Source organism: Urocitellus parryii, chromosome 7 (genome assembly GCF_045843805.1).
Source record: "Urocitellus parryii isolate mUroPar1 chromosome 7, mUroPar1.hap1, whole genome shotgun sequence".
NCBI classification, from domain to species: domain Eukaryota; kingdom Metazoa; phylum Chordata; class Mammalia; order Rodentia; family Sciuridae; genus Urocitellus; species Urocitellus parryii.
Genome location: NC_135537.1, coordinates 102,311,776 through 102,318,464, shown reverse-complemented (window position 1 = coordinate 102,318,464; position 6,689 = coordinate 102,311,776).

Genomic DNA, 6,689 nt, shown 5'->3' with positions numbered 1-6,689 from the left:
AAAATGAAGTCTGCAATTGACTGATTTAAAATCTTACACTAACTCTTTAATCTACAATTTTATTGTTTAATTTTTTTCTTCAAAATTCCGCTAAATCCACAAAACATTGGCATTTTCCCAGCTTCCATGTCTAGTTTTGGATCCCATCCAAGTCTCCAGTTGCCGCAGATATCCAATGGCAGACACAGAATAGTGGAACTTATTAACATGACATCTTTACCCCACTGCTCTGAAAGAAAACCATGCTAATGGCAGTTATGACAGTGAATGCAATTCACAATCTGCCATTGAGGCTTGTAATTACATCGTTTTAAAACAGTCCTAAATTATGCAGTGGGAAGAATACACTGATTTAATCCCAATTCAGTGAAATGGGAATTGTTCTATAGCTGAAATTATAGGCTCATAATCATCATTTCAGAGTTGTTAGCATAACCTCATGCAATAAGATCTCTGGGGTGTGGGACACACTGTTAACCCAGGAGATAAAAATTTCTGGCCCAAAGAAGAAGAAGTTGAAGAAGTTGAAACTCTCTATTCCTGAGTAGATTGACCTGCTTGTTGAGTAGAGGGTTGGGACCAATATGAAGCCTCCTGTGCTTTTTTTTTAAGGGATTTCCTCTGAGTTACAAGCACCCTGAATTATACATTTCTTTCTAACAGTCAGTCAATAAACATAATTGTTGATTCTCACCCTCCGAGGCTGGTAGCAGAAAATGCCTGCACTTACATAAGATATCTATTCTAGTCCCCTCTCTGATTTGCTCTTGGAGAGTTTGCTTACTATATAAAATAAATAGATGGAGTTTATATTCCAACACTAGAGCTCTCTTTTAGTATGCTGCTATTTTAAGCAACTGGTTGTAAAAGTTAACTCCAACAGTGCTCATTGTTTACTTTAAAACAGAAGGCTCCAGCTGTGGAAGGCAGGAGGGAAGGCCAAGAAATATACACTATGATACAGATACTGTCACTATCATGCCGTCGTTTGAGCCAGCAATTGCGGTGATCCTGCTATATGGGAACATTGAGCCCCCTCAGTCATGTACAGAACAAAATCACAGCAATGACTTCTTATTATAGTGTCTTAACATTGAAAAGAGTGTGCTTTGGGGCTACGGGTTGTAGATGACTGGAAGAGCAAGTTCCTAACATGTGCAAGGTCTAGCTGGATTCTCAGGACTGAAAAAAAAAAAAAAAATATATATATATATATATATATATATATATATATATCACTATTATTTTGTTTGCTTCTTATAATTAGTTAATTAGTTCTTGGACAATCCAAAATCTGATTGTATATTCTTGTTTAAACTCAATTTTTTCTTTCCCTTTGATGCCATCCTAGGTGAGAAATGCATCTCTTTAAAGCACAGGGGCCTGGCCACACCCATTTCTTTACTCTTGTTTATCCTCTGTCTAAAATCCTACAGGATAAGGCCAAGCATCCATGCCAGCCATTCAATATGATTGACATTTCCCCCAGAGTGGGTTTTGCCTTGTCAGGTCTGCAGACTTCTGTCTATTCTGTTGGCTCTGTTTGGCATATTCTACCCCCTGCCCAGAAAACCCTCAATCAGCCTTCAGGACCCAAGAGTTTCTTCCCATTTGCTGCAGTTTGGAGCTTGAATGTCCCCCAGAGGCCCATGTGTTGAAGGCTTTGTCCTCAACCTTCTGGGAGGTGATGGAACTTTTAGAAAGTGAGGCCTAGTGAAAGGAAGATCATTGAGGAGCATGTCCTTAAAGGGGCTCTTGGGAACCCAGCCCGTTCCTATTTCTTTCTCTGTGTTTCCCAGCCACCATGAGATGAGGAACCTCTACTGCCCTACTATGATATTCTGCATTGCCACAGTTCTAAAAGCAACAGGGCTAAGCAATCAAAGACTGAAACCATAAGCCAAAATAAATCCTTCCTTCTTTAAGTCAATTATCTCAGGTATTATGTCACAGTGACATAAAGCTTACTAGAGACCATTTAACTGTCACAAGCCTCCCTTCTCCTGGCATTGCCGATGGCTTAACTGGAATACATTCAAACCTGTTTACCCACCACCAACAACCATATTGTATGGATATGGTCACCCATCTCCCTGCCCTTTTGAGTATGAAGCTCAGGGAAATTCAAGGGGCAATGCTCATTCCTTGTGTACCTTCATAAACTCCTAGTTAATCTGCAAGGATCCATTGATCCTTTGGCTAGTAGATCTTAGAAGGGCCACCTTCTTTTTTTTTCTCTGAGGAAACAGCTATGTTTGACAGGTAGAAAAAAATTCTGAGGATTGTGAATCAGTAAGAGTCAGAGTACAATTAGGAGAAAGAAACCACACAGTAATTTGAACAGGGAGTATATAATATAAAGAACTATTATCCACAACAGGGATTGAAGTAACAAGGGATTGGCTACTAAGAAGTAAAGGGGACCCTGATAGGTTCACACAGGAATCCAGATCAATGAGAAAGCACTGCCCCCTGGGCTAAGACAGAGTGCTCAAAACAGGTCCCCTCTTCCTTCAACCCCCTAAGTCTTATTGTAAAGGGCACAGACATGACTCACTGATTGGTAGAGATGTCTCTGTTGTGCCCCATCAGTATTAGTTTCTGGAAATCCATCTTTTAGAACTGTAGACAGTGCACCAACAGAAACGAAAGCTCTAATCGCCAAATGACTTGAACCCCGTGGACAAAGACACCCAAGGAAACGTTGCTAGGATGGGTGGAGACAGCAGGGGAGGAAATGGGTATTTCTTCAGGCCAGCCTATCTCATTTCATAACATCTCCTTTTGTTTGATATCCTCTTAGGAAATGGCACCCTCAAGATACTCTGAACTCATTGTCGGTGCTTCACAGGCTCTTGGCAGGTCACCTCTGCCCATTCTCTCACTCTCCATTGCAGCCAAAGCAGATTCCTTTCAATTCACTGGCCACTGTTCTCTCTTCCCCCTCCAGGTCTTGGAACACATTCCACCCCCTGCCCAGGAACCCTCCTGGGGGTCAGGTTCCTGAGGTCCTCGTGTTTGGGACTCTTCACATATGATTTTTCTTTAGACTTTCAATGATTTTGAGGATACTTGTGCCGCTTGAGCAACCATAAGTAAATGGAACTGGGGTGGAGTTACATCACCTCTCTGGCTCCTTTTGCCTTGTCAGTCAGTGGAGGATGTAGCAACAGTTCAGTGTTTGCACAAACCAAGTGTACATGCAGAGCTCTCTGACCAGAGAAACTATGCAGCCTTGCAGAAGCCCCCAGCAACATCAACTGCTTTGATTCTCACTCCTGAGTAATGAGTTGAGAGTGCCTAAAGGAATTATTTCAGTGGTTTTCTTTGAAAATAATCTGAGGACTAGGTATATAGCTCAGTGGCAAAGCATCTGCCTGCACGCCTGAAGCTCAGGGTTTCACTCCTCCTACTACTAAAGGGAAAAAAAGAAATCTAGAATTTAGAGATCCTACCTCCTAGGAATCCCAAGAAGCTTGCCTTTTGGAAAACTGTAGTTATGTCTTTGCTCCAAAATTTCAAGGACAGGTATCACAGGGGAGGATCTAGGAGATAAAGAAAGAAAAAAGAAAAGACTACATATCTTGGCCCTGTGATGACCAAGAGGGGGAGTTGGATTCTGGGCTGTCATCTTTACATTCAAGAGTGGATCCTTAGCCTGGGATTGTTTAGTGAATACATTTGAAGTGTTTCCATACACTCCTAAATGAGGGTGAAATAGAGACATGAAGAGGTATCAGCTTGGGGGGAAAATGGAGTGTTAAGTGTCAGGAATGTCTGGGGCTGGCTTGGGGTATTTACAGGGATAGCATTTTGTCAGTTATAAAACTTCTAAATCCCTGGGAATGACCATTCTCTCCACATTTCTGATCCTGGAGACAGGAGAAGGGCCAGGAAGCAGCCTCATCCTCACAATCCACATGGTTTGCTCAACCTGTACAACTCTATCCAGAGGGTGGGCATCTGGCAGCGGGAAGGGTTGGCAGAGTCAATCAAGGTGGCTAGTGAGGCAGAGTTCAGGTAGCTGCTTGGCTGTTCTCTGGAGGGTTTCAAAGCTCCTGGGCTTTGGTAGATCATATTTTACAGGAATCCTTTCTCAGGCTGAGTTTGCAGAAGGCTGTGGGTTGATTGAAGGCAACCACTCATGTCTTCACCCTTGGATGTATTCTGTTTGTTTATACTGAGGCCACCTCTCAGGGATTCCATGGGGAGGTTGAGAGGTTGAGAGAGAGATAGAGCACATGCAGACACAGAGCAGGGGGAACAGCCTAATAGGGGACCCAGGAGGCCCAAGTGTTCTGAAAGAAGCCAGGCACAGTGGTGCACACTTGTAATCCCAGCAGCTGGGGAGGCTGAGGCAGGAAGATTGTGAGTTCAAAGCCAGCCTCAGCAACTTAGTGAGGCCTTAAGCAACTTAGTGAGACCCTGTCTCCAAGTAAAATATAAAAAGGGCTACGATGTGGTTAGGTGATTAAGTGCCCCTGGGTTCAATATCTGGTATCAAAAATAAATAAATAAAAAAGAGTTCTGAAAGGAAGTACTCCAGCATCCCACACTTTCCCCAATTGGATGCAATCAGAAAAGGAGGCTGTCCCTGGACCTGTCAAGTCAATACTATCAGCCCATAATGTACTTCTTTTTGATCCACAGAGTCACAGAGTTAGGGGTACTCAGGAATGAAGGATAGAATTTTGACCACTGCACCCTTTAATTGTAGGGCCATTTAGTTGTCTTATTTTTGTAATGTAATACTTCATTTCTGGATTCTATAATTTCAGTGCAATTCAACAACTATCCATTGAGTACACAGTACACAGAAGACTCAGAGACAAAAACATGAAAAGGACAAAGATGTTATTAGTGCTTTACATACTGCATAATTTTAAGCCCTAACTATGTCACTGATATATTCACTTACTTATTGATTCACCTTATGTTCACTGAGTTCATTCAATCTCTTAATTATTCAGTGCCCCCATTGGGGACAATTAAGCTATAGATACAGAAAAGAAAAAAATGGACTTTAAGTTTGCCCTACAATACAGTGTGATGAGAACAATAATAGTCTGGAGTCAACCTCTCAATCTCTTTGACTTCTCAAAGATTCACTGAAGTGTGTTGCACCGTGTAAACCGACTTTGTTCTCAAATGGGAGTGGCCAGGCATCTGCTCCCACTGCATTCCCTCTTTATATGACAATTGTCAATGAGGGAATGAGAGTGCTCCTTGTAAATTCTGTGTCAATAAGGGTGATGATGGTGTGCTCCTCCTCAATAGTCCACCTATTGTGAAGGAAGTCTGCTAAACCCTGACCCATTTTTAGGATCCATGGGAAGTTCAGTACTGAAACTAAAGATCTGCCCACAGGTGGCTGCCTCCCACTTTCTCCCTTGGTTTTTTGGGGAAGTACTGAGCATGGATGGCAAGTCCTCAAACCCAACGTGATCTGCATCCCTTCTTTCTTCTATTCATCCAACCATTGACTTCCTGTTTTTTGAATTCACTGAATGGGACACTCCTTCAAATATTTATTTTCGGGCTCTTTTAGCTATGAAAAAGCAGTGTTGCCAACTGAACCATGACTGCTTCTCTGATTAATCATAAGGTTTACAGGCCTTTCTGGGAACTCCCTGGGGGAAATGTGCCATGTAGAAACATCTACATTCCCATTCTGTTTTGCTATGGAAGACATAGTCAGTGCTGCTATACAGCAGGCCAGAATGTCAATCATAGTTGACAGTCCAAAGAGCTTGACACTTCAAGAAGCACTTTCACGTTGCATGATCTTATGGGATCCATAAAAAACTGCAGCGTCAATTATCATTCCTACATACATATTCCTTTGGTACGTGACCTTGCAGATCTCCCTTTTAAGATGTGGCATCTGTTTCCCAATGCTTAGTCTGTGGGTTTAGTCTCATAACTTTCTGTGGCCAAAAGAATGTGGAAGAATTGATAGCTAGTCCATGTGTGTTAGTCTGCTCCAGCTGCTATAAGAAACACCACAGACTGGGTGAATTAAACAACAGAATCTTATTCTCTCATGGTTCTAGAGGCTGGAAATCCAAGATCAACATCTCACAGGGCTGAGCTCTGGTGAGGCCTCTCTTCCTGGCTTGCAGATGGCTGCCTTTTCACTGCATCCCTCTCTCTGTCCATAGGCTGAGAGAGATCCTTGATGTCTCTTCTTCTTCAGTCGTATTGGATTAGTAGTCCAACCTTATAACCTCATTTAACTTTATTTTCTTCTCTTGGGCCCTGACTCTAAATACAGTCACATCAGAGGGTGAGGGCTTCCACATATCAATTTTGGGGTGACACAATTCTGTTGCTAATGCAAATCTAGGTTTCAAGGGGCCTTCCACTCTCTCAATATCCTATCCCAACTTGAGAGAACACTGTAGGAGGAGAGTCAGATGAGCTGTGCCTGCCACTATGTGGCTACTGGCCATATCGGCCACTAACTGAAGATGCAGGAGAATGTCTAGATGAAACCAGAACCACCCAGCTGAGCCCTGTCCAAATTAGTGACCTACAGGATTATTCCCAGATTCAATTGGTGGTGTCTTAAGCCACCAAGTTTTAGCATGGTGTGTTAAGCTAACTGATTTGCCAAAGGTAAATTTCATTTTGTTGAGCAAAAAATAGAATCTCAAAGAAATTCAGTGATCACCCAAGACTTTATTGCT